At 44.3% G+C, this 27677-nt stretch overlaps 1 protein-coding gene and 1 long non-coding RNA gene across 3 annotated transcripts in view; one reads left to right on the forward strand and one right to left on the reverse strand.

Moving 5' to 3' along the window:
• The window catches only part of THSD4 (thrombospondin type 1 domain containing 4), a 764623-nt gene that overhangs the window by 219614 nt on the left and 517332 nt on the right, over nucleotides 1-27677 (reverse strand). The window lies entirely within an intron of this gene.
• On the forward strand, nucleotides 10415-20452 carry LOC129151197 (uncharacterized). Its single transcript, XR_008557943.1, has 4 exons — nucleotides 10415-10505; nucleotides 12661-12749; nucleotides 15859-15919; nucleotides 20294-20452. It is a non-coding gene; the product is annotated as an uncharacterized LOC129151197 (long non-coding RNA).

The raw sequence follows: 27677 nt of genomic DNA on the forward strand, positions 1-27677 counted from the left end.
TCCAAAGTAACTAATGGCTTCTTTTTCATATACCAGTACAAGCTGAACAGCAACAAAAAATCATTAGCAATTATAATAAAGTTATATATCCTCTATTACTAGATTACAAATTAATATGAAAGTTCCATTTATCTATGGTACAAATAATAAATATTTTTCTTAGATGGCACTATGTTCACAGCAAATAACTCTTGAGCTTCTAAAACTTCTTTTAGGGCCGTGGTCGGCAAACTGCGGCTTGCGAGCCACATGCGGCTCTTTGGCCCCCTGAGTGTGGCTCTTCCACAAAATACCAAGGCCTGGGCGAGTCTATTTTGAAGAAGTGGCATTAGAAGAAGTTTTAAAAATTTGGCTCTCAAAAGAAATTTCAATCGTACTGTTGATATTTGGCTCTGTTGACTAATGAGTTTGCCGACCACTGTTTTAGGGCATCAACCAATATGAAATTATTTTGACTATAGTTTTAGTGTCCAAATAAATTTATTTGAAAATAAATAATGTGACAGCTATAGTAACACTCAGCTAATCAATTAACACCTCAATGAAATTTTACATGTAATTATTTAATAGATAAAATATTACTATGTCATTCCCTAAACCACCTTCTATTTTTCCAAAATGTTCTATAGTCACTTAATGAGTGCACAAAATAACAAACCAAATAACTGAAATAAATTGAGTGTGTCATCTCAGGACCAAAAGGGATCTTCAGGGACACCCAAACCTATCCCTCCTCTGGCACGACTGTGCTAGCGGCTCCTGGGGTGTTCTCTATGTTAATCTCCATTGAAGTTGCAAGGATTATAAACTCTAATTTCCAGTCAATATTTTGACAGAAATTTTCAATATTTCCTGTAGAAACTCTTGATAAAATAGTACTTAGTATTAGCCATTAATTTAATATATTTCATAGAAATCTAAATTGCTATTCAATTGTAAATTATATACTGAATTCACAGATGTAAAAATGTGAAAAAATGTGCATTTTAGAATCACTAACATATGGTAGTTTTTTAGTGTTCAATCATATATGCAGAGAACAAGAAATCTGGAACATGCAGAATACTGAAGCAAAGAAGCTCAGATATCATTTAGTCCAACAGCCTACATCTTCATTTTAAAGACCAAGAAATTTCAAGCCAAATGTTATTTGCCCAAGATGACACAATAGGGAGTCCAATAGTGAGAATGAAAACAGGTTGGTTCCCAGCCAGAAGCTTGCCCCACTGGTTGTTAACCTTTTCAACCCTCAACCCCATCTGAGGGGTAAGACATGCCCCCACCAGTAACTCTGGCCACTAGGGCAGTGGGTCTAGACTAGAGGGATGGTATGGGAGCCTCAATCTACCCACCCGGAGGGTTCACTTCTTAAAGCTTGTACGGGGGTACACAGAATTTGTGGACCTAATACCACAACTATTATTACTAGGGTTGCTTCAACTGAGTTATTTGGCTGGAACAATGAGCTAATCTTGATGCCCTTATGATGACAAATCTTCATGCAAGGAGATGACCTTTGTTTGATAAAGGACATGTGGATGGTTACAATCCAAGGGCAAAACCTTGATATGCCAATCTGACTAAAGCTGGGCAATGCAGCACACACAGATCAGGTGTCCTTATGGTTATGTGCAGCATCTACATGTCTCTGTCTTCTGCCAGGGACAAGGAAGAGGAACCCACAACTATGCTTTCAAATGCCAACAATATGTCAGGCTCTAGAGTAAGCAGTTTACATTATTTATGTCATTACATTCTTAACATATTCAAAGGTAGGTATTACTGACCTTATTATTTGGATGAGAAAACAGAAGATCAGAGATGTTAGGTATCTTCTCCAAGGTCTCACAGATGGTGAAGTGGCAGACCTGGGGCCTCAGGCCCAGCTGTCTGACCCCAAACACTGGGATGTTTCCTCTATGCCTCCCTCCCAGGATCCTCCAAGCCTCCAATCACAGCACCAGCACAACGTGCAGTGCATTGAATGTTTTTATCCAAACTCACTTCTGGGACTGCACATGAATTTCTAAAGAGATATTTATAATTCTAATCTTATGGGCTGGTTACTCTTGATAGAAATGCTGAATACTAGCTGAACAAAAGCAATACTGAGTAACATTTAAATAACCTCAAAACTTGGTCAGGATTTCCAATCAGGTGTTAACTGAATTAGTTGAGAAAATAAATTGTTAGTGTCGAACAGACTTCCCTCCACATGTAGGTGTTTCCAATTATTAAATAAAGTTCCACCTGAAATAGAGAGTGGGCTGTGCCATTCATTTTTATGTCCTGTTTGGGTCTACTCATTTGAATATAATGTACAGAGAGAAGAGAAAACTTGAGCCACAAAGTGACACAATGAATAGGAGAAATAGAAATTTCAATTTACATTATCACCAAGTAGGATTAAAAATTTGTGCCAGGCAAGTAGAATGTAACCAGGAAGTTAAGCCATTAAACAACAAGCATTTATGGAGCCTTAGAAGTAGGCTGCTGAAAGAGGAAAAAGGGAATTTTTTTGAACATAATTCTCCTGGCACTTCAGCTTTTCTCCTCAGATGCTGCTGTCCCGCTCTGCTAGGTTACTTTAGAGAGAAACCTTGGGTGCTTGACAGCGCTTCCATCCTTTTTAATATAAATGCTGGTTTGGCCTAATTTTTAATTTGTAAACCATGTAAAGATGCAGAAAAGTACAGAAAATTATACCCAAGTACTCATTAAATTAACTTTCTGTTAAATGTGCTTTGGATATTTTCTTTTTTAGGGAAATATAACATGATAGATGCTGTTGAAGAGCCTTTAGTATCCCCCCCAATCTGCTCCCCAGAGGCGGTCTCTGAAGCTACGTGTAGCCATGCTCTTATATTGAATATTTTGTGTTTTATTTAAAACCTGCATCATGTAACATGGTTTCAATAGCTTGCTTTCTTTGCTGTGTTGTTCTTGAGGTCTCTCCATGTGGGCACATGCATCTAGCTGATTCGTACACACCTACAAGTGGAATTGCTTGCTTTTATGGGGTGCACATTTTCAGTTTTACTAGAATGTGCCTCTGTCTTTAGGTTTCACTTATCAATTCATGCTGTTTTTACATCTAAGTAAGACTACTTCCAACAGCACTAGGCTAAGAGAGACGTTTTATGAAAACTTAAGTGGGGTCAAATGAGCATCATAACTTTCTTCAAAAGACCACTGTGGGTACTTCTTGATTTTAGATCTCTCCATGACTGAATGTGTTTCCCAGCTTTGGGCGAGGACCAGAGGCGGGAAATAAGAGCCCTTGTTGCTCAGAGGTGTGTGCTGATTGTTTGGGGTCAGGGGACAGCAGCTCATGCCAGCCGAGTGAAAACTGGTAAATGGCTCCTTTGAGAAAAAAGATAAACAGAAATAAAGAAATGCCAGAGCTAACTGGAAAATTGTTCTCATAATTCAATTTTGTTTTACATAACCTTGCTCACCAAATGTTAGCAATTTAGCTCAAAAAGCTGTTAGTGTTATTAGTCACTAAATGTTGCAAAGAGACAGCTCAGCAAAACTCACAAATCAAGAAACCATTTTATAACCATTGTTTCACCTTTGGGGGTGGCTCGCTTCATTTTGTTCCAGGTCCCTAGGGCCCAGAAGTAATAACATCTGTATTTTAAAGACCAGCTTTGCACCACACCTGCACGTCAATTCCCTTTTTTGCCTTCTGCCTCTAAACCAAAGCCAAATGTTTGGCTACAGATTTGGTTTCCAGGGCTTGGATGAGTATTAAATGCAGCAGCTCCAAGACTTCATTGGCCCCACAAACATTTTTTTTTAAAGTGATGTTAACTGAGTCCTGGGGAAGTTTAAAAATTTGAAATTTTTAAAGGAAAAGGAGATGAAAGTAAAGAGAGGATGAAGAAGAAAAGGGGAAGGCAATGAGAAATTACTGACAAAAACACAAGTTAAAACTAAATGATGGCAGAAAGATTTTAAACTAAAATAATTTAAGAAAAATTATTATAGTCTAATTCCATGTACTTCCTTTAATTTACTTCTGGCTTGTATCTGACTTTATTTAAAATGTAGGAGGTTGCTATTAAATGTCCTAAAAACAACCAAGGAGAGGAATTTGAGATAGGAATTTGAGGAATTCAAGAAATCTAAGATTAAAGTTCATGTTAGTTGATTTGTTACCATAAGCGTCTGCTGACATTTGCCATGAAATCAAATGATGTGATAGTAATGTGAATCAGTTCTCTCACTTAGACGTTATCTTCTAATAATTAGAAGTAATTATAGATGGACCACCCCCTGGGGACAATAGAAAGTCACTTTGAACTAATGGCCAAACTCTTTTGAATCCCATTGGAGATGCAGGTTACTGAGTGCTCTTCCACACAGTGGCCCTGGTCTGGAAAGTTTCTTGTTGAGAGTCAATCCTGTTCCTAATGAATGAAGTGGGACTGGCATGGATTCTTGGACTTGAAGACCACCCAGTTCAAACCTCTTGTTCAATGCAGGAAAACCATCTGCGGCTTCCCTGGGCAGGTCATCCAGCCACTGCTGGAAGGTTTGCAGTGAAAGGTGCTCTTTGCAGCTGGAGGCAGTGCAATTCTATTCTCTAGGGAATTCTTCATGGTGGCTTGAATTTGGGCCCCATTACTTCTACCCATGGGTCCCACTTCTGCCATTGTAAGTTGTACGAAACAGAACAGCACCTACATTCCAGAACTTTGCAGATGGCATTGTTGCCTCCTGCCTACCTCTACCAATTATTCTCCAGGTTAAACCATGCCAGCTCTCTCACCTGAACTCATTTGACAGGGACCTGAAATACTGGTCTTAGTCATCCTCCCTTGGGTGTGTTCTAGCTTATCAGTGTTCTTCTGAAAATGATCTGCTCAGAACGAACCACAATGTGGTCTGACCAGCAAACACAAGAGGATTATGATTGCTCAGGGCCCTATATTTCTATTGATGTAATATAAAATTAGATTTGCTGTGTAAATCTTTCTATCGCACTGGTGGTTTTCAATCGTCAGCCCAAATTTCCTGATCATTTCTAGATGAATTGTAGATTTTTCCAACCAGATGAATTACAGATTTTTTCAGACTCTTCCAGATTAAAAAAAAAAATAAATTAATTAACATAAAGTTTAGGTATCTGCAGTTCCCAAATTTTACTCTTCTTCCGTTATGAAAATGTAGACATTTGTCCATCTCTATTCATTCCGTCTCTCATTCAGTTGGCACATTTGTATTGTGTGTCTATTCTGGGCCGAACTCTGTGCAGGACTTGGGAATGGACAGTAAATGAGACATGGTCTCTGCTTCGAGGAGACTCTATCCAATGGGGAGAGTCATAAGAGTGAACAGAAGGTTATATCAGCTCAGGAACAAGTTGCTATGGGAACACACATTCATCCACACTAAAGGGGCATCTCTCTCTGGGGTACTGGGGTCAACCTGCACACAATTAGTGTTGGCAGGAGCCCAAACTCATCTCAATTGTCTGGGTTCTCCAACTTCTCCCCTTCCCAGGCCGTCAGTGCCTCTTCACCCTGCTGTTTCTACCTTTTCTCAGGTGAAGAGCAATTTCCACCAAGAAAAAGAGAGAAATCTTGTTTCTCTTTGACATTATTAACATTATTCTTGGGGCCCTAAGAAGTAGGCCTTGCCTTTACTCTGTTACTTCTTGCTCTAAAGGATAATGAAGATGATATGAAGAGGAGGGACAGTTAGAGCAGCTTCCATTTCTTGAACACTCACTGTGTATAAAGTACATGCTATGTATACATATACCTCACATATATTTTTTAATCCTTTATAATTCTCATAACAACCTTAAGAGGGAGGTATTTTTATCCTCATTTATATCTGTGAAAACAGGCTCAGTAACTTGTCCAGCATCACAAACCCAGCATCACTGCACCTCAAATGCCCGTTATCCTGACCACTTGTTCTGCTGTTCTGCTTACCATAGACTAACAGGACATCCTAATTATCTAGATGCCCTTTTTCAAGAGTCCTGACTGACTCTGGCCTTGGCCTTCTTGACCCCCTTTTCCTAAGTTCCTCCACTGCGTGTTCATCCTGAGCACCTCCACCCACGTGGCCAACCTTTCAGCAACCCCAGCTCAGGAGATCTCCCAGAGTCCTCTCACGGGTTTCTCCTTTCCTTTCAGTGATGTTCCCCATCATGGTAAAGTGAATTGAGTTTAAGGGTTCGGTATTGGTTATTTTATTAATTTACTTACCGACTTAGCAACATTTAAGTTTATTTTTAGTCTGTTATCCCTTGGGAGCCATATTTCTCTTAGGAGTCTCTGACCAGGGACCTTTTTTATCTTTTCTGAAAATAGAGATTCCATGGGCATCATAGTGACCTCACTTCCATCTAAAAGGGAAAAGTGAACGAGCCTGAGGGAAGAGGTGGAGAGCTACCAAACACTGGCCCACGGGCTTCATGTGCAAAACTACTGCTGTGCAAGTTGATTTCCAGGGAAGGTAGTGTAATCTAAGAACCACTCCCTTCCTCAGGTCCTGTTTTTAGGGCAGCGTTTGGTAGGGAGGGTGGTACCTAATCAGCTGGTCATAAAAGCAACCAGCACAATGCCCATCCCAGAGTTAGTCTCAGTAAATGTGAACTTCCAGGGGCTTCACCTACACACACGGGGATGCTTCCTGCTCTGCCAGGTCTAGCTCACTGCCTTTCTCCATTTTATTTAATTTTATTATTATTTTTTAAAAATCTTTATTGTTCAGATTATTACAGTTGTTCCTCTTTTTCCCCCCATAGCTCCCCTCTACCCGGTTCCCACCTCATCCCATGCCCTCCCCCCCTCCCCCACTGTCCTCATCCACAGGTGTATGATTTTTGTGGTCTCTTCCTGCACCCCCCACACCCCTTTCCCCTAGAGGATTGTCAGTCCACTTCCTTTCTATACCCCTGATTCTATTATATTCACCAGATTATTCTGTTCATCAGATTTTTTATTCACTTGATTTTTAGATTCACTTGTTGATAGATATGTATTTGTTGTTCATAATTTTTATCTTTACATTTTTCTTCTTCTTCCTCTACTTAAAGAATACCTTTCAGCATTTCATATAATCCTGGTTTGGTGGTGATGAACTCCTTTAGCTTTTTCTTATCTGTGAAGCTCTTTATCTGCCCTTCAATTCTGAATGATAGCTTGGCTGGGTAGAGTAATCTTGGTTGTAGGTTCTTGCTATTCATCACTTTGAATATTTCTTGCCACTCCCATCTGGCTTGCATAGTTTCTATTGAGAAATCAACTGACAATCATATGAGTGCTCCCTTGTGGGGAACTAAGTGTTTTTCTCTTGCTGCTTTTAATATTCTTTGTCTTTTGCTCTTGGCATTTTAATTATGTTGTGTCTTGGTGTGGTCCTCTTTGGATTCCTTTTGTATGGGGTTCTCTGTGCTTCCTGGACTTGTAAGTCTATTTCTTTCACCAGGTGGGGGAAGTTTTCTGTCATTATTTCTTCAAATAGGTTTTCAGTATCTTGCTCTCTCTCTTCTTCTGGCACCCCCATAATTCAGATGTTGGTACACTTGAAGTTGTCCCAGAGGCTCCTTACACTATCTTCATATTTTTGGATTCTTTTTGCTTTTTGCTTTTTCGGTTGAGTGTTTTTTGCTTCTTTGTATTTCAAATCTTTGACTTGATTCTTGCGATCCTCTAGTCTGCTGTTGGATCTCTGTATATTATCTTTAATTTCAGTCAGTGTATGCTTAATTTCTAGTTGGTCCTTTTTCATAACCTCGAGGGTCTCACTAAATTTATCGGCCTTTTCTAGAAAATTCTTGAAAAACCTTATAACTGTGGTTTTGAACTCTATATCCAGTAGTTTGCTTTCCTCCATTTCTTTCATTTGTCACCTGTTTCTTTGTCTCCACATTTTGGCTGCTTCCCTGAGTTGATAGAGTAGCTTTGTGCACTAGGTGTCCTATAGGGCCCAGTGGCTCAGCCTCCCCAATTACCTGAGGTGGACACTCTTGGTGCACCCCTTTGTGGGCTGTGTGCACAGTCTTGTTGTAGTTAAGCCTTGATTGTTGTTGGTATCACTGGGAGGAATTGACCTCCAGGCCAACTGGTTGTGAGGATCAGCTGTGTCTACACTGGGAGAACTTCTGTTCTGGAGACACCCTTGTGGGGCAAGACTTGCTTCAGTGGGGCTTTGGTGCTCACTGAGTCTGCCCCCTGAGTGTGTCCCTTATGGATCTAAGGAGTTGTAATCTGGATGGTCCTACTCTAACCCCTGCGTACACTGGCTCTTGGATCTCCAAGGAGGTGCTAATTTAGCCTCTGCCTGAGGCCACCCAGCAGGAGCTATGGAGAGATCTGCAGATTCCTCTTCTTTGTTTGGGTTTTGGAGGTGCCTAGATGAGGCCCAGCTGTAAATCAATGCAAGCTGCTGTGGGGCCTTGGGCCTTCTTTTGGATGTTCTGGGTCTTTCTGACTCAGCTGCAGTTTGTTAGGTAAGTTTAAATTTCAAAGGACCAGGCCATTCATATGCAAAAGCCTCTGCATACAGCTTGGATGGGGCGGAGTTTCAGGGCGGAGAAAACAGCAATGGCTTCCCATCAGCCCTGCCCTAAGAGGCCCCCGGGTCTCAGTGTCCCTTGGTAGTTGCTGCAAGCACCTCTGAGAGAAAGCCGCCCTTGAGTTCTGCCCGCTGCCAGACAGTCCAGTTTTGCCCCGCATGATTCTGGGTCCCCAGAGTCTTGCCTGAAACTGGAGTTCAGAGCAGTCAGGTGCTTGTGTCTCCCTGCGGATTGAAAAAGCCAGCCACGTACTCAGTTGCCCGCCCTCTCCGTGCACGTGTGCGCCTCCATACCTCTGGACTTTACTTCTGCAGCTCCTCTGAGTCTCAGTGTGCTTTTCTCTTCTCTTCTAGTTGTAGAATTTCCACTTAGCCAGCCTTCCTGTCATTCTGGATAATGTCCGTTTTGTCTTTTAGTTGTAGTTTTGAAGTGGTTTTGGTGGCAGCAAGTTCAGGTGTTTACTTATGCTGCCATCTTGGTTTCTCTGCCTTTCTACATTTTAAAAGGAAGAGGAAATAGTCCTGAGTTTCCCTGCATTCTGTTACTGCTCTCTTTAAATATTACATATATAGTATATAGATATATTTTTAATACTCACCCTAGGATATTTTTCCCATTGATTTCTAGAGAGAATGGAAGGGATGGAGGAGAGAAATATGGCAGGGAGGGAAGAGGGGAAGAGAGAGAGAAAGAGAGAGAGAGAGAGAGAGAGAGAGAGAGAGAAAGAGAGAGGGGGAGAGAGAGAGGGAGGCATCAATGTGTGTGTGTGTGAGACAGAAACATGGATGTGGGAGAGATACTTCAAGTGGTTGCCTCTCACACACGCCCCTACCAGGGTTAAGGAACCTGCAACGAAGGTACATGCCCTTGACAGGGAATGGAACCCAAAACACTTAGGTCTGCAGGCAAAGCTCTAACCACTGAGCTACCATCCAGAGCTAAATATTACATATTTTTCATCTTCACTCAAGGTCTCATCTTTTCTGGGAACCTTCCACAAGGACTCTAACCAATACTGGCCTCTTTCTCTCTTCCTATACTTGATTTATATTTCCTAACTATACATTTCTGTATTTAATTAAATATTTTCAGAAACTGTTATTTCAACATTTCAGATTTATGACTTTTCCTTCCAATGAGAAGATGCTTTATAAAGTCAGGACCAAATCTTACTCTTCTCTTCTCAAAAACCCAGTGCAGGGCTGAGCCGGATAGTAAGTAAAACCTTTGGCTAGGCTTGCAAAGTCACTAACAGACAAGACTACTCACCAGAGTTGCAGAAAAACAGAGGGCACTTACAAGGCGATAATAATATACATATTACCATAGCCAAGAGGCACTCTGAGGTAATGTATGAGAGAGCAGGACAACTTCACAGCTTAGAAGAAAATGAGTGAGCCCAGCCAACGTGGCTCAGTGGCTGAGTATCGACCTATGAAACAAGAGGTCATGGTTCAATTTCCAGTCAGGCACATGCCTGGGTTGCAGGCTCAATCCCCAGGGTGAGGTATGCAGGAAGCAGCCCATCAATAATTCTCTCTCATCATTGATGTTTCTCTCTCTCCCTCTCCATCCCTCTCTGAAATCAATGAAAATATATTAAAAAAAATACCTTTTACAGATCTGCCCTTATGCTTCCTCATTTACCACATGGTCACAAACATCACAGGCAAGGGAGACAGCAAAGTCAAAGATAGTCCTGATATTTTAAATTCAATTGATCTGGGATTGACGATTCCATTTAGAGAGATAGGAATGTTTGGAAAAGGCCACAGTTTGGATTTGCTTATCCTCTGCAGCATTCCATTTGGCAGTTGGAAATAAATGAGATAAATTAATCGAAACATTCCATGTGGAAGTTGGAGACTGGATGCGCTAACTTCAGGAGTATGTGTGAAAATCAGGAGATCGCTCATTCTGTAAGTCAGGAGAAGAGGACCCTCAAGAAGTCTCTGAGGATCACGTATGGCAGTTAGGCAGTGCTTCAGGAATGATGGTGACTGAATCCAGAATGAGATGGGTAAGAGCATGAAGTAAATGCAAGGAGGAGTTGGAGTTCTTCGCAAATGCTTTAGGAAGAAGTGCTTTATTTGGAGCAGACAGAGAACTATTTAACAAAACACAGAAGCTGGATTTTGGAGAAAGATAAGTTAGGGTGCTTTAGGAGGCAAACATTTCTATTCTACCATTCTGATGTCCAGCCCTAACCACAGAACCTAAATGTCTGGAGCCAGCTTCCATGGGTAATAGTTTCATTAATAAATATCCCCTGTGGTGTGAGGACAAGGGGAAGGGTCTATTTATTCAGTGAGTTTATGATCTGGTCCACAGGCAGCAAACCCCATTCAGACCATAGATGGAGATCAGTTATGCTGCACTTAAGCCAGATGAGCTATACTTACACCCCACATAAAAGGAAGCATATTTGTCAGCTGGTAATTTGGCCCAAATGTGATACTACCTTTCACCTAATCAGGACTGGTTTATTGGAGAACATAGGTTCTGTATGGATTAAGTGGTTTACATGGGATATAATCCACCTGTGGATAGAAACACACTTCATAGCACAATAGTTGGTGTAGACATAGGTACATAAACAGGTTGTAAAGGAAAAAATTGACATGGTCAGGTCAGTTTTGCTTGTGGGGAATTATGAAAATGGCAAGATGTAGATAAGAGGAGAGGATTGGAGCCAAAGATTATTATTCATGTTATATATGTGATGCCATATTTATCTCCTGACTAAAGATTAACTGTCTCAACATTGTAAAAAAAGACAATTGATAAACAAATCCACCTTACTTCTATTTATGTATACTGCAAATCAGCATATCTCCAAATAAGTGTTCTAAATATGCAGGATATTAAAAGCTGTTAAAAACTGGAAAACGCACACACATACACACACACACACACAAAACCAAACACACCACATAGAAACAAACCCAAACAATGGCTCCATAGACATCAAGGTTGGGAAATGCTAAATAATACAAAGTCAACCAGCTTTCCTTAGTGCAAGATATCTTCATGTCTTTCCTATGCCAGTAGGCCTGGTGAATCTCCAACAAGGGCATACAACACATAGCATTTCTTGAATGTAATTGCATATGGAACCCTTCCTGTGCAGGACTGTCACATGAGTCACAGGACTGAAGTTTCTGGAGCGGCTTTAGGAAAGGCTGCCATGCTTATGCAAACACCAAGCCCATGACCATGGCCATTAGCACATGAAAATTCATTGGCTTTTCCATTAAGTCAAGGTGGATTTCACAATGCATTTTTCTTTTTTAAATATGTTTTTATTGACTTCAGAGAGGAAGGTAGAGGGAGAGAGAGATAGAAACATCAATGATGAGAGAATTATTGATAGGCTGCCTCCTGCATGCCTCCCACTGGGGACAGAGCCCACAACCCAAGCATGTGCCCTGACTGGAATTCAACCTTGACCTCCTGGTTCATAGGTTGACGCTCAGCCACTGAGTCACACCAGTCAGGCTCACAATGCTTTTTAATTAAGGAAGAAGACTCAACAAGTGCTTTACTTGGTTATTCATATGACCAGGTGGCTCTAATGCCTTTATTAAACCAACAATACCCTTCAAGATGGAATTATTTTGAAAAGCACAATTTATAAACTTGCTGACGCCTTCCTCCTGGTGGCACTGGCACTGTCTTCAGCCGCATTCAGCCGCCACATTCAGCAGCAGTCAGAAACTTCAGGAAAGCTGCACCGTCCACCTTGCCCAGGCTCACCGGAGAGGCTGGAGTGAGCCTTTGAAACATGTCAGTGCTCTGATTCTGTCACAGCCTGGGCCTCTCTCTGAGTGTGACCCTGTCAGTTGTAGAATTCAACAGGCAAAGCAGCAGACGTGAGAAGAAGTTGAATGGCCTCCCATTCCAGTCCCACAGCAAGGTGTCAAAAGTTTAAGCAGCTGCACATCCCTCTCCTCTGTCAACAGCTGCAGCCATGGAAGACCCTGCACAGATTCCCACTAACAATCCACACAACCTCTCAGAGCCTGGGGCCATTCTGGCTTCCTGTGGCCTACCCCTGCCCTTTGAATTCCACATCTGTCATCTACGTGCACTTACTCTATGAAATAATCTGTTTTCAGGAATTCTTCAATTCAAGGCACCTCCTACAAAGAAGTTTGCAGAAGTCTTGCATCAACTCCACTGGAGGAAGGAGTGACTAGCTGAAACTGTGAGCTCATCCAATCTTAGAAAGCCTCATTACCTTTTTTACAAAAGGCTTTAATCCCCCTTCAGTGATTACACTGACCCAAGCACACAGACATTGTTCATTCATGACCCTTCTCCATAGGTCTTCCAGGCCTGGCCCTTCCCTGACCACACAGCTAGTGTTTCCAGTCATTTCCCTAGAACTGGCTAATGGCATGTCTTTCAAATAACCCAGTACTCTTGGGGCTCCAAACATGTTAGCTACAAATGGTACACGATGCTCACTGACTTAAGTGCCTCTATACAGCAGCAGTTCCTGGCAAAGAGCCTTACTCAACTTCTGCTCAGCTCAAAGCCTTCAAGATCTAACCCCTGCCTAGTTTTTCAACCTTATTTATAGCCATTTTCCACTCCCCAACTTTCATGCTCACCAGCACCCCCATGGATCCAGGCATTCCAGACCCTTAACTCTACCGCAAGGTAGGCTCTGCCTTAACTGTCCTCATTGGCCAGACACACATCCTTTAAGTTCCAGCTGAAATGTCATTTCCCCAGAGGCCTTTCCTGACCTCCCCAGGCAGGGTCAATCCGCTCTTTCTTCACCATTTACCATCAATCACTCACTGGTCATATTACACAATAGCTAGTTGTGGATCTGTCTCTCCTATGTCTAGACTGGGAGTTCCTGAGAGTCCCCAGAGCTTAGCACAAAGCAGGTGTCCATAGTGTGTTCACTGAAAAAGAGAACTGCAGAGTTTCTGCTGTGATTGGGCGCAGGGCTTGCTGAGGGGAGAGCTAGCTTCAATAGGAAACACTGGCAGTGGGATGCAAGTTGCAGCAAAACAGAAGGGCTGGCCCGGTACCACCCTCAATCTAGTTCTAGAAGGAAAATGTCAATACTTTCATATTTGATGAAAAACACAGGCCCCTCTGAATGCCTGATGCAGAAAGTAGGAGACCGTACAATGGTACAAGAACTGGAAGGGCCAGGAAAACAGAAGGGAAATGTAATTTGTTCACTGGAACTACCACTGACTCTTACCATATTTACTGACTGCATGGCTGGGAGGGTCTGTGCAAGCACATTGGCAGTAACTACAATGCTTTTTCTTTAAAGGTATCTAAGTGCACTTTTAAAATTGCCAAGGCCTCTGCAAATAGCTGTATATTAAGAATAGAGCTCAGGCCCTAGCTGGGTTGCTCAGATGGTTGGAGTGCAGTCCCATGCATCAAAAGGTTTCGGGTTTGATTCCCGGTCCGGGTGCCTACCGGAGGCAACTGACCGAAGTCTCTCTCTCATATTGATCCCTCCCTCTCTCTAAAAATCAATAAAATATATCCTCCAGTGAGGATTTTAAAAAAAGAGAGAGATCAGCATGCTGTTCATTCATGCAATCCTCTCCACAGCCCAGCCCTTCTCTCTCCTTTTCTTTCTCCTGCTTCCCCCCATATTCACACTTGTAAATGCATATGTACATAGTATACATGTGGACATAAATATACACACACACCAACTCACCTGGGGCATCTATCTAGACCCCCACACCCATGGCACAACTGTCCTGTATGCTTTATGCTCTTTGTACCCCACCAATTTATATTTGGAGAGCAATTGTCAAAGTGTTACTGTACCTTATGTGAGCAAAGAGGTATAAAGACAGGCATTTTATACAACACAGGACAGGAGAGTATTCCTGGGATTGTGTGCTTTATTGCACTCCACAATGTTGTGTTTTTTACAAATCCAAGGTATAACCCTACAACAGCAAAAATATTAGGACGTGCTTTATTATGGTGACATGGCGCAGAACCCGCAGTCTCCAAGGTATTCCTGTATGTACATAATGTGTATAAACCACCTGAGTCTATTTGTGAGCACAGAGAGTGTTAGTGAATTACTGGAACCCGAATGTCCTGCACACCTGTGCCTACTAAGTGGAACCTCACCCCCAGTGTAAGTTCCCTCCTGGTGTAGGACAGACTGTTTCTCAAAGGACAGTCCATTTGCCAAATTGAGGAGTTTTGTTGTGAAAAAACTATCATGGCCTTGAGTATGTCCCAGGGCTTTCTAAGGATGGCCCTTCTCTGCTTGGTAGGAATCTCCAGTCCACACCTAATTAGGAACTGTGACATTTTCTCTTACTGGCAGGAGCAATGGATAGAAAACTAAGGGGGAGATCAAGGAAGGCAGAAGGTAGATAGAGGGCTCTGAGGTGGGGGAGGCACAGCAGGTATTTCCTCGGAGACATGGAGTGGTTGTCATCAATTACTCCTCAATCAGATGGGGTCCCCTAGCTGGTACCAGTGCACTCCTCAAGTTAGGGAAGGGATGCACATGACTCCATGTGCTTTGAACAGATTATTTAAATCTTTTTGCAAACAGTTTTCACCTCTTCATTGTGACAACAGTCTTGGCTCCATGCCAGGGAGCCTGTCTTTAATTTGGATTGCTTATTGGCCCCTAAATGTGCCAATGGAGTTCATTTTCTCTAAGTTCCTGGCATACAGTAAGCACTCAATAAGTGGTAGTTCTGATTGTTATTTTTCTTACACTTACCATGTGTGACCAAGTGAGATTATTGGCTGATGGGGGTTTTTCAAGAGAGCAAATCAAATCCATGTGGCTAATCTGGCCCACAGCCCGAGTTAAAACCTGAGGTGACTCCAGACCTGGATGTCATTGCCTGTGACCTTAAGGTCTGAAAAGCAGAAGCTATATAGGAGGAATCAGGCATGTAGCTGAGCTGAGAACAGCTCAACGTTTTCCTGGTGAAATGACCTTCAACAATTATGAACTATGCAACACTGTTTAGAAATGACTGCAGCAGGTTGGCAAACTCATTAGTCAACAGAGCCAAATATCAACAGTACAACGATTGAAATTTCTTTTGAGAGCCAAATTTTTTAAACTTAAACTATATAGGTAGGTACATTATTATTAACTTAATTAGGGTATGTGGTATTTTGTGGAAGAGCCACACTCAAGGGGCCAAAGAGCTGCATGTGGCTCATGAGCCGCGGTTTGCCGACCACTGGGTTAACTGATTTGCATGAACTCATGTATGCTGCTTATTAACATTAATAACTTACATTATGTTTTCTGCTTTTCCCCCTTCTCTCTACATAATCAGTCTTCAGCTCATAAATGCCTCAAAGAACAAGCAGCAGTGTGCTAAGAAAAGCTTCTCTCATGTGAGTTGGTAGTTAATCTTTAGCCTCATCACCAACACACAAGCCAGCACTAAGAAGAGCAGGCCAACAGGCCTTGGAGTTCATGCCACTCTCCAGTGGCCCATTGTCTGCCCACGGAGAGCGAGCAACGTGGCTCTCGAATTACCTGAACCTGGTGCTGGCTCTGCCCCTGTGCTTCACTAGCTGTGTGACTTGGAGCCAATGAGAAACCTGTTAGCCTCGGTTTCCTTATCTGTAAGTTGGAGATAATACTAACTTCAGGAGGACAGTATCAAGATTAAGTGATATCACATTTTAAATTAAAACGTTAACTTTTGGAGAGTATGCAGTGCATGCTGCCAGTTGAAGCATAGATTGGAAGTATTTGTGGGAGAGCCATTGGGCAATAGGGATCAGGAGGCTTAAAGTGCCCATGCCTTTTGAGCCAGTCATTCTAATTATAGGAATTAATCCTAAAGGCACAATCCAAATCAAAGATTTCTACACAGGGATGTTCATCACAGCTTTATTTATATTTACATAAAACTGATGACAACTTAAATTGAAGTGCTAGGAGAATGATTAAATAAATTATTGCACTTCCACATGGTGGAATGTTACATATTGCTTAAAATAATATTTATAAAGAATTTTTAATAATGTGGGGAATCCCCTTTAAATGTTAAGTGATAAAAGGATGGAAGAGAAATTATATAATAACAGGAAGAAGTACTTTGGAACGCTAACAATAGAGGATTTTTTCTTTCTACTTTTTGTGTTTTATAATTTTTCTACAGTGAGTACATTTTTAAAGTTGAAAGATCACAACTAAACTTAAAAATATGAAAAGCTTCACAAAGAGCCCGGTACACTGCAGGCATACTACAAATATCAGTCCCGCTCCCGCCCTCCTCGTACGCTGGCCATGCTGCTGCTCCTCTGGACCTTGTCCACTTCTTCTACCTCATTCCCTCTGGACTCTGGGCACTTCTACACTTCTCAGCTCCCTGTACATCCCAGGACCTTTCATGTCTTCCACATGTGTCTGCTGTGTTGGAAAACTTGACAGGTCCCTCCTACGCACACGCAGTGAAGCCTCATTCAGTCTGACTCTAACTGCACACCTCCACCTCTCATTCCCCAATTATAACCCTCATGCTTTGTGCGCTGATGACCACACACTTGTTCACCAAATGACTACAGTGAGGGGACTGCATCAAGTATCGACACTACCTTTTGCACCTTTGAATTCTCATGATACCTGGACATGATACATGGGTCTTAGCAATTCGTCAAATGAATGCAGAAGTGAGAGGCTCTTATTTCAATACCTTCACTCTCTGCAGTCACCTCTCAAGGTCTTTATTATTTACAAATGCCATCTATCCTTGCCTTTAAGTCTCCTTACAAGCTGGACCATCTGCCTGCCCTGCCCCATTCCCACTTATTCCCAAGACAGTTAACCTGCCTTTCTCCAACCTCTGCATTGGCTCCCAAAGCCCACCTCTCCTCGTGCACAGAACTTCCTCTGCCACCTCCCAGTCAGGGACTCCTGGACCCATTCTGGCTCTCTGGTCTCAGTATCTAGCCAGTGACAGACCATCTCCATTTGTATCTCCTGCAAAGGTCCCACACTACACTTACCATGTTGCTCCCAGCTGGCCTCTCTTCTCCCAACACATTTCTGCGGGAACACTGCTGAGCTTCTGGCTCCCCAAAAGCTTTGATGAATTCTTTCTTCCCCCCCAATTCATCCCCCAAAGTCAGGCTGTCATCCAGCTCTGCCTTTTCCCCACTCCAAGATGTTTTCAAATTTCATCTCCCAATTTTAAGGACAACCACATTACAATTGCCACTCAAAATATTTTTTTTCTGGGAGGTCTTGTTCCTTTGAGCAGTTTATCCAGTCTCCTTGCTGGAATTTGTGGCTCCCAAATTGCATTCACTTTGCTGCAGGAGCTTAAGTGACAAAAAATATAAAATGAGTTATCACGTCACTGCAAAATGCCCCATCCCCAAAAGGAGCCAGATGCCAACAGCTGAAAACCATATAGGTTCTGGGGTCTCTGTGCAGAGGAGGTTAGAAGACGTCTCTTGGTTTTCTCAAGGACTGAGGAAAGTGGTAAAAAGATAAAACACAAAATGCACCTCCCCACCCCCATCCCTGCCTCTGCCACACACACACACACACATACACACACACACACACACACACACACACACACACACTCACACACACACACATACACACACACACACACATACACACACACATACACACACACACACACAGAGAGAGAGAGAGAGAGAGAGAGAGAGAGAGAGAGAGAGAGAGAGAGAGAGAGAATTTCTTTTGAACTTGCTGGAGCCAGGCTTCTGCCCTCACTACGTACAGACAATTCCTTTGTCAAGGTCACCGAGGACTGTCATGATACGAAATCATTCTACAGGACCTCTAACAGGAACATTCGGCCCAGCTGACGCCCCTCCTCCTTGAGATACTGTCTTCAGTTGGCTTCAGGCACAACTTGCTCTCTGGCTTTGTTCCTATCTCCCTGGTTGATTCTTCTCAGTCTTATCTGCTGTCTTCCCCATTTCACTGACTTCAAACATTGTAGCATCCCAGGGCTCAATTCTTTGACAATCTTTTCTCCTCTATTTACACATAAAAAGTGTATTCAGGCTCCTGGTATTAAATATAACACTCTGAACCTCTGAACTTTATACCCACTGGCTCTCTGACATCTCCACTTAGCTATTCAAAAGGCACCACCAAAAACTTTAATGTCACCCTCTGCTCACTTTGTCCTTCCACACCCCACATCAGTATGCCACTTTCCCTTTAAAATACTTCCAGAATCCAGAGAGACACTTCTCATCACCTCTGTTGCTGCCCTGTGACCCAAGACACCCGCACCTTTCACTGGGGTTTGTTCAGTAGTTAACTGACATTCCCCTTGCCCATTCTGTCCATTCATCGTCTATCTATTCTTCATACAACAGTCAATCATGTCAGAATCAGATCTGTGATCAAACTCTCCAGGCCAAAGCCTTTAAATGATCTATACCTAGGGTTACCATAAAGTTTATCATCTAAACCAGAATGCTATTAAGAATAAAATAATATTAAGATGATCGGTATAAATTTGGATTGTCCCAGACAAACAAGATTTAAGTTTATCCTTCTTGTAAAACTCAAGTCTGGTTCACTGTCAACTTTATAGGTTTTTCCTCCTTCCCTTCCCTTCCCTTCCCTTCCCTTCCCTTCCCTTCCCTTCCCTTCCCTTCCCTTCCCTTCCCTTCCCTTCCCTTCCCTTCCCTCCCCTTCCCTTCCCTCCCCTCCCCTCCCCTCTCCTTCTCTCCCCTCCCCTCCCCTTCCCCTCCCCTTCTCCTCTCCTTCCCCTCCCCTCCTCCTCCCCTTCCCTCCCTCTTCTCCCCTCCTCCTCCCCTTCCCTCCCTCTTCTCCCCTCCCCTCCCCTTCCCCTCCTCCTCCCTCTTCTCCCCTCCTCTTATTAGCCATGAAGTGTGGCCAATCTCATGGCTAATAAGCCTTCATAAGTCCTGAAAGGACAGAAGGTAAAATGATCTAGGGAGAAGACCACAAACTCTGGAGCCAGGAAGCCCAGGTCCAAATCCCAGTTTGCTGACTGACCATCAGCTTCATGACCTTTAGAATGTCACTTGATCTCTTTGACCCTCAATTTTTTTACCTAATTATTTTTTTAAAATTCATAATCCATACAATTTGCCTTTTTTAAAGTATATAATTCAGTAGTATATTTACAAGTTGTGCAGCCATCAAATTATCCAATTCCAGAACACTTTCATCACTCCCCAAAAGGAGTCCCATTAGCAGTCACTCCCCATTCCTTCCCCTTCACCCCCCTCCAACAAGACCCTGGCAACTACCAATCTGCTTTCTGTCTCTGGATTTATATGAGCCTCTAAACTGAGCATAATAACATTAGCCATGAGGATAGAGGCAATCTTGCAAAGTTTCTATTTCAGAATTTGGCATCTAAAAGCACTTCAATAAATTACTTAGAATATGCTAATTATTTCTCTGGCTCCTTCCAATTCCCCAGTATGAAAGAAACCCTTAACTCTAGTCAACTCCTTTCCACATCACTGCCTCACCTTATGTTCTCTGTTCTCTACCCTCAGCTCATTTCGGTCTCCTAGATCTCTGCCTCTCCAAACCCAACATGTAAGATCCAGATGAAATCCTGTCTCTTACATGTGAAACCTTTGCTGGTGTGACTGCTATTTTCCCCATGGTTTTTGCTAAGCTACCCTCAAGAGAGAATAAAGCCCTTTCTGCCCAATGTTAAACATTTCCAACATAATGAGATTCTGGTTATGACTCCAGGCTAATCAAACTTGTGTTTATTCTAGATTTTGCTTTGTGATACATACAAAGATGCTCCTACACACAGCTGCTTTGTCACATAAAGAACAAAAAGAGTGCTACAATATTTTCAGAAGAGATTGCTGATCTTGCAACCAAACCTCCAGTACAAGATGACATTGAAACAATAAATAGTGACATTTCAGTAGCACCATACATGGCAGCTGTATTTGTCCCTATTCTTGCAATTTGCAAATTTAGAGCCACCAAAGATTACAGCCTCTTCAGAGTTTATTTGGTCTTGGAAACATTCTTAAGGAGTCTGACATTTTTATTAGGCTCAAAGTCTTCTACTAAAGACTGGTGCAATTATAGTCATTTATAAAGTAGCTAACCTGAAAAGAAGCTAGGCAGGCCTATGACAATTCCTTGCAAAGTCCAGCTACCTGAGAATGCTCAGCCAGTTTCCCATTCCCTTGTCATGGAAGCACCATGCAGGCCAGGGGACAGTGGCTGGAACTGGGGTAAGAGTAGATGATCTATAATGCTCTTTCTAGCTATGAAATGCTTTCATTCTAGGCTGAGCTCACAAATGCATTAGTTCTCCCCACTCCCCAGCAAAATCATGGAGGGAATAAAGGGAAATACCTGCTCTCACACAGCAAGAATTGTTCAATAACTGTTAGTGTAATGGAGCACTTAAGGCTGGCTCCTTGCAGTTTGATGGACCTGGGCTCAAACCCTGCTTCATCATTTACCCTTTGTGGGCTGTAGGCACAGTATTTACTCTCTCTAAAACAAAGTTTCCTCATCATTAAAATGGGTATCCTATATAATAAAGAGGTAATATGCAAATTGAGCATCACACCCTCGCAAAGATGGCTGCCACCATGTGGTCACATGATGGCCACCACAATATGGCTGGCAGGGGAGGGCAGTTGTGGGCCATCAGGCCAGCAGGGGAGGGCAATTAGGGGCGACCAGGCCAGCAGGGGAGGGCAGTTGGGGGCAACAAGGATGGCAGGATTGGCAGTTGGGGGCGACCAGGTCGGCAGGGGAGGGCAGTTGGGGGCAACTAGACTGGCAGGGGAGAGCAGTTGGGGCTGAGATCAGGCTGGCAGGGGAGGGCAGTTGGGGGTGATCAGGCTGGCAGGGGAACAGTTAGGTGTCAATCAGGCTGGCAGGGGAGTGGTTAGGGGGTGATCAGGCTGGCAGGCAGAAATGGTTAGGGGCAATCAGGCAGGCAGGCAGGCAGGCAGGCAGGCAGGCAAGCAGTTGGGAGCCAGCAGTCCCAGATTGTGAGAGGGTTGTCTGACTGCTGGTTTAGGTCCATAGGGATTGTGCCTAAACCGGACATCCCCTGAGGGGTCCCAGATTGAAGAGGGTGCAGGTTAGGCTGTGGGCCACCTCTGCACCCCCCCCCCGTGCACAAATTTTGTGCACCAGGCCTCTAGTAATATATAAAGTTCTTATCACAGTTTGAAGAATGTAACAAGTGTTCAGCTAATAATGGCCATAGTCACTATTTTAATCGCCATCATCATGATCAGACAACATAGTCATGAACCAGTCATGAAGCTCATTAAAAATGGTTGAATATTTTACAAACTCCCAGTTATAAGATAACAATTTCTAGGGATATAATGTCCAACACATCTAAAGTTAGATTGCTGTATGTAAACCTAAAAGTTTTCATAAAAGTTCTTATCATAAGAAAAAAGTTGTAACTATGTGAAGTGATAGACATTAACTAAACTTATTGTGGTAATCATATATATGTATATATTTGTACACATAAAACTAATACAATTTTATATATCAACTAGAGGCCCGATGCATGAAGATTTGTGCAAGAACGGGCCTTCCTTCCCCTGGCTGTCAGCACTGCCTTCGCTCCGGCTGGAGCTGCCTTTTTTCTCCAGCCAGGAGCCGCCTTTCCGCCTTCCCACACTGCCCAGAGGCCCAGAGAAGCTGGGGTAGTGCGGAATGCCTGCGTCACCACCATGGCAACAACGCAAACACCCCGCCCCCCGCTGCTAGGCACCTGCGTATGCAAATTAACCCACCATCTTTGTTGGATTAATTTGCATACTCCTGATTGGCTGGTGGGCGTCATGAAGGTACAGTCAATTTGCATCTTACTCTTTTGTTAGTGTAGATTATATCCCAATAAAATGAAATGACAACTATAAAAACAAAACAAAATGATTGAGTATGATAGTTCAATTAATTCCCAATCACTCATTTTTTACCTCTTCACCCCAAATATTTAAAAAGTGTCTTGTGTATGTAAGGCACAATGCTAGGTATTATCTATACGAATAAAAGGGTAATATGCTAATTAGACTGGGTGACTGGACATCTTCTGACTTCTTTCCAGGCAGTTAGGGGGTGACCAGGCCAGCAGGGGGACAGTTGGGGGGCAACCAGGCTGGCAGGGGTGCAGTTGGGGGGGCGACCAGGCCAGCATGGGGGCAGTTGGGGGGCAACCAGGCTGGCAGAGGGGCAGTTGGGGGGAAATCAAGCAGGCAGGCAGGCGAGTGGTTAGGAGCCAGTGGTCCCGGATTGTGAGAGGGATGTCCGACTGCCGGCTTAGGCCCAATTCAAACTGGCAGTAGGACATCCCCTGAGGGGTCCCTGATTGGAAAGGGTACAGGCCGGGCTGAGGGACCCTCCTCTCGTGCACGAATTTCATGCACCGGGCCTCTAGTCTATATAATAAAAGTCTGACTGTTATGACTGGTCGCTATGATGTGCACTGACCACCAGGGGGTAGATGCTCAATGCAGGAGCTGCCCCCTAGTGGTCATTGCACTCCCACAAGGGGAGCGCCACTCAGCCAGAAGCTGGGCTAAGGAGCAGTGAGCCGAGTGGTAAGGAGCAGCGAGCAGGTGAGCGGTAAGGAGCGAGGGGTCCCAGACTGTGAGAGAAATGTCCGCCTGCTGGCTTAGGCCCGCTGGCAGGTGGACATCCCCTGAAGGGTCCCGGACATAAGAGGGCATAGGCCGGGTTAAGGGACCCCCGCCCCCAGTGCACGAATTTCGTGCTCCAGACCTCTAATAGGAATTATAATGATTAGGAAGACACAGCCTCTTTCCTTAAGACCTTACAGAAGAGTAAAATTCACTGAGGCATGTATTAAGATAGGACAAAGAAGAAAATAAGGGTTCCAAGAGAAGAGCAAAAAAAAAAAAAAAAAAAGCCTTCTGGGAGTTCAGAGGGGAACATGTCGAAGACCAGAGAAGGCCTCCTGGAGGAGGGGGTAGCCGAGGTGCGAAGTGATGATAAGATCTGACCACTGGAAGGCTAGGGGCCAGACACTCCAAGGAGAAGGTAAGGCTTTGGAATCCAGGCAGCGCTGTCTGGTGGCAGTCTTGCACAGGTTACTGTCTGATCCACAGTATTGATATAGCTAATTAGTGATATTTTCCCAAGGCCACATTGCTATAAAATCTTAATTGCTGTTTTAGTCTTTAAAAAAAGATTTTTTTAATGCTCAGTCACTTTGCACTTTGGAAGGGAAATTAGGCTTTCATCAGATGGAATCATAATGGAAAGATGATACTAACCAAGCCTGGCTGTTTCAGAATCTGAGATGTGAGCACTCACAGGAAAACAGAGCCAGAGTTGCATCACAGTGAGATTTGTAGCTCTGCCACTGAGAAGGCACTCCTCATATTGGGGTGCATGTGGTGGAGACACTGGGGCTTTATGCAACTCCCAGTCCGCAGGCACAAAGGGAGCCTCCCCACACGTGCAGGGCGGCCACGCGCACCCCTGGACGCACACATTCCCCTGGGCCTGCCAGTGTCCACCCAAACCACTGATTGGCAGAATGTAACCGTTCTTACTGAAAAACGCTCATCGGGTTACATGAAGAAAATGAGCGAGACATTGACGGGAATGCATGCACCGAACTGGAGTGCAATGACCCTGCGTTCTGACTTGGGCAGGGCTCCTGTTTTCAGATCCTTCCCATCCTTGAGATACTCACAGCATTTCCAAGACCTCCCGGGAGACCAAGGTCTGGTCAGAACAGTTTTCATGAGTCTGAGCCTCAAATTTAGGAGCTAAGAGAAAGCATTATGATGAGTAAGGGCGTAATAGGGCTCAGTCTGTGACCCCATGGATGAAGGAACAACAGAATGTGGTAACATCAGCCCAGAGGACTTGGACAACCATCCATATTTCCACTTGAAGGGATAAAGCCACAACAAAGCAGTCAATGTTTGCCTTGTACATACTGTGTAACCAGCATCGCCCTGTGCCAGACAGAGACTGAACTCAAAGAAACACCAAACCTGGCCCCCAATCACCAAGATTTACAATTTAGTTAGTGAGACAAGACTAAACCACACAAAATACTTGTACCCAATGTTATTTAGGAATTTACTAAGGTTTTTGAGTGGTCCCAACTGGATAAATACTGACAGAACGTGCAAGTGGGATTCAGAGAAAATAAAGAAGTCAGAGCAAGTTTGAGGAGCTGAGAAAGGTGTCACGAAACGGGTGGAACTTCAGCTAGGTTGTCTTTGCGAAATAACTTCTAAGAGAAACAATAAGCACTCAGCAATCTTGTGAGACAGTTGCCATCCAAGGTTATCTGGTTTGTGAGAGGTGAGAGGGGATTTAAACCCGGGCTGTTCTTGAACCTCACATGCTGAATGACTATCGTGGAACTTGCCAAGCCCTGTCCTCATTCTAGGTAGTGAAAGAGTAATTGTCACTTTCCAAACACATCATGGGCTGGATTCCTTCTGCTCTTGGTTCTTTCTCTTGCTCTCCTGGCCTTGAAGGCCTTTCTCACTCATCTACCTGACCAATTCTTACCAGTCCTTCAGGTCTAACCTCACTGTGAGGGGCTTGGCCCTCCCACACAGCCCTTCCTACCTCTCTCAATTGCCTTCCTCCTTACTCAGCCCGCCTGTTCCTACTTCCCCACAGTCTGGGGGCACTTTGAAGGCCTGAATGCGGTTTGTTCATCTAGGTGAGTCAGGGTCCCAGACAGCATCTGACTCGCAGCAGGCACTCACTAAGTGTCTGAGGGAAGAAGGAAAAGCAATTCAAGGGGGATCCTGAACTCACTACTTTTGGGGCTGACACAGGGGTGTTCCCTGATAAGGTGCACCACATGCACAGCCTAGGGGATCAGAGTCGAGCTTGGGGGCTGGGGGTGGGATCTGCTCTCCCACATGGGGAGGCCATGGATGGAAGAGGCTCTTCTCACACGTGGTGTGGAGCTTGTTAAAACCCGTGTCATCTAATGACTTGGGGGGAGTATGCGAGAGAAACCAATTCACCGAAGCACAACGTTGGACTCTCCAGAGAGTGTCTCATCTTGTTCTTCCGAGGGAAATCGGTGTGTTCCCTGAAAACATGATTTTTGGTGAAAAGCTTTTTTTCCCTTTCTTAGTATACATCTTATCTTATTGTCCTTACTAGAGGCCCAGTGCTTGAAATTCATGCATGGGTAGGGTCCCTAGTCCTGGCTGGTGATCAGGGCCGATTGAAGCCTTCTGGCTGCCACCAGGGACTTCCTTCTGCTGCCAGCCGGGGCATCCCTTACCTGGCTGCCAGCTGCCCGCGAGGGCCTCCCTTTGTTCCATGCTGCCCCCTGGTGGTCAGTGCACATCACAGTGAGCAATAGAACTCCCGGTCTCCTGGTCAAGCTCCCAAGGGGACACTTTGCATATTAGCCTTTTGTATATATAGATAAAGACTTCTCTTAGCATGTTCTTTACAGCGTGCATTGTCTATAGAAAGGACTGGCATAAATATTCTATATTAAGAGTTGGAAGAAACTGCACCTATTATCTATATATATATAAAACCTTAATATGCAAATAGACCAAACAGTGGAACAACCGAACAACTGGTCACTATGACATGCGCTGACCAACCAGGGGGCATGTGTGGAACATGGCGGGCATCGGCAGCAGGTGGCAGAGTGCAGACCATGGTGGGCATCAGCCATGGTGGGATGGTGGAGCAGGTGAGTGGGGGTGCCAGACCAAGGCGGGGCACTGGTCGCTGTCTTTGGGGCGAGCTTCTGGTGGTTACTGGAAATTCTTTGCTCCTGTGCACTGCGGTCCTGCCCGGCACCCGCACCCACTGCTGGTGCTGGAGCTGCCACTTACACCTGCTGCCGGTGCCTGGTACTGGCCCCCACTGCTCGGCACAGCAGCGGGTGTGAGCAGTGGCTTCCCGTACCGATTGCCCCTCAGGGCTTCTCCACCTACCCCTGCTCCTAAGGGGTGATCGGGGCTGACAGCCACCTCTCACATCCACTGATGTTGCCAGCCCCAATCGCTCTACATTGTCAGCAGGTGTGAGCGGGGCCAGTGCCATCAGTGTGTGGGTGCGGCGGGAGCGGGGCTGCTGGCAGAGAGAGGACGGGGGGCCACGGCTGGAGGGGCCGGGCGGGGGCACGGCAGATGGGCCGAGACCCGCCCCTGTGCCCACCGCAGCCTTGTGGCCCACAGTTCCTTTCAAGGTGCACGAATTCATGCACTGGGCCCCTAGTAAATATATATAATCTATTTAGCAATTCTCTGAAAATTTGCAAAACACATACCAGACACTAAAGATCCACCCTGTCAGTGTTAGCCAGGTTACTTTTACACTGACAGGCTCTCACCTGTTGGAGAAAGGAGATTCCGGGTAGCACCAAAGAGGACCTGTGACGAAAGCACACCAAGGAATCTGAGAGATGTGATGCTGTAATTTAGAAATAATCTAAATAGTCTAAGTTCCACCCCAAAACAAGATGAAAAGAACAATATTGTTGGAACATTAAGAAAAGAAACGTCTTCAAAGCTAAACTTGCAAGCAAGAAATTTGAACTGAAAGAAAAAAGTGAAAGTTAGTTAAATATTTTGCTTTAGCAATAGTTCCCCTTTGCCCACCCAGCTTTGTTCCCCAAAGCCTGTGGCTTCGATGTTTCTTGGCTGCTTTCCTTCGTTCCCATCTCTCTGGCTGCAGCTCTTAGACAACAGCATTCCAAGCAGGGAGGGCCAGGGTCAACCAGGGCCCAGCAAACCCCCACCACTCTTCCACCTCCCTGCACTCTGAGCTCCCCAAACAGGGCACCGTCCTTCCCCAGGTAGGAAGCCTGCAGGGTTCCCACCCCACATGCACAACAGGAAACAAGCAGAAAATGGTTCCATCACTAACAGGTTGGCCAAACGGAGTGTGAAAGGCACTATCCAAGCAAGTGTCAATCCAGGCCTCTTCTACACCAGGAAACATTCAAACTCAGAGCCCCAGCAAGTGTCTCCATCTGGAGTAATGAGATAAAACTAAATACCTTTTTTTTTTTCTTTTTGAGAGAGGGAGAAACATTGATGTGAGAGCCACATCAGTTGGCTGCCTCCTGCATGCCTCCTACTGGGATCAAGCCCGAAACCTGGGTATGTGCTCTGATGGGGAAGC

Source organism: Eptesicus fuscus, chromosome 2, assembly GCF_027574615.1.
Source record: "Eptesicus fuscus isolate TK198812 chromosome 2, DD_ASM_mEF_20220401, whole genome shotgun sequence".
NCBI lineage: Eukaryota > Metazoa > Chordata > Mammalia > Chiroptera > Vespertilionidae > Eptesicus > Eptesicus fuscus.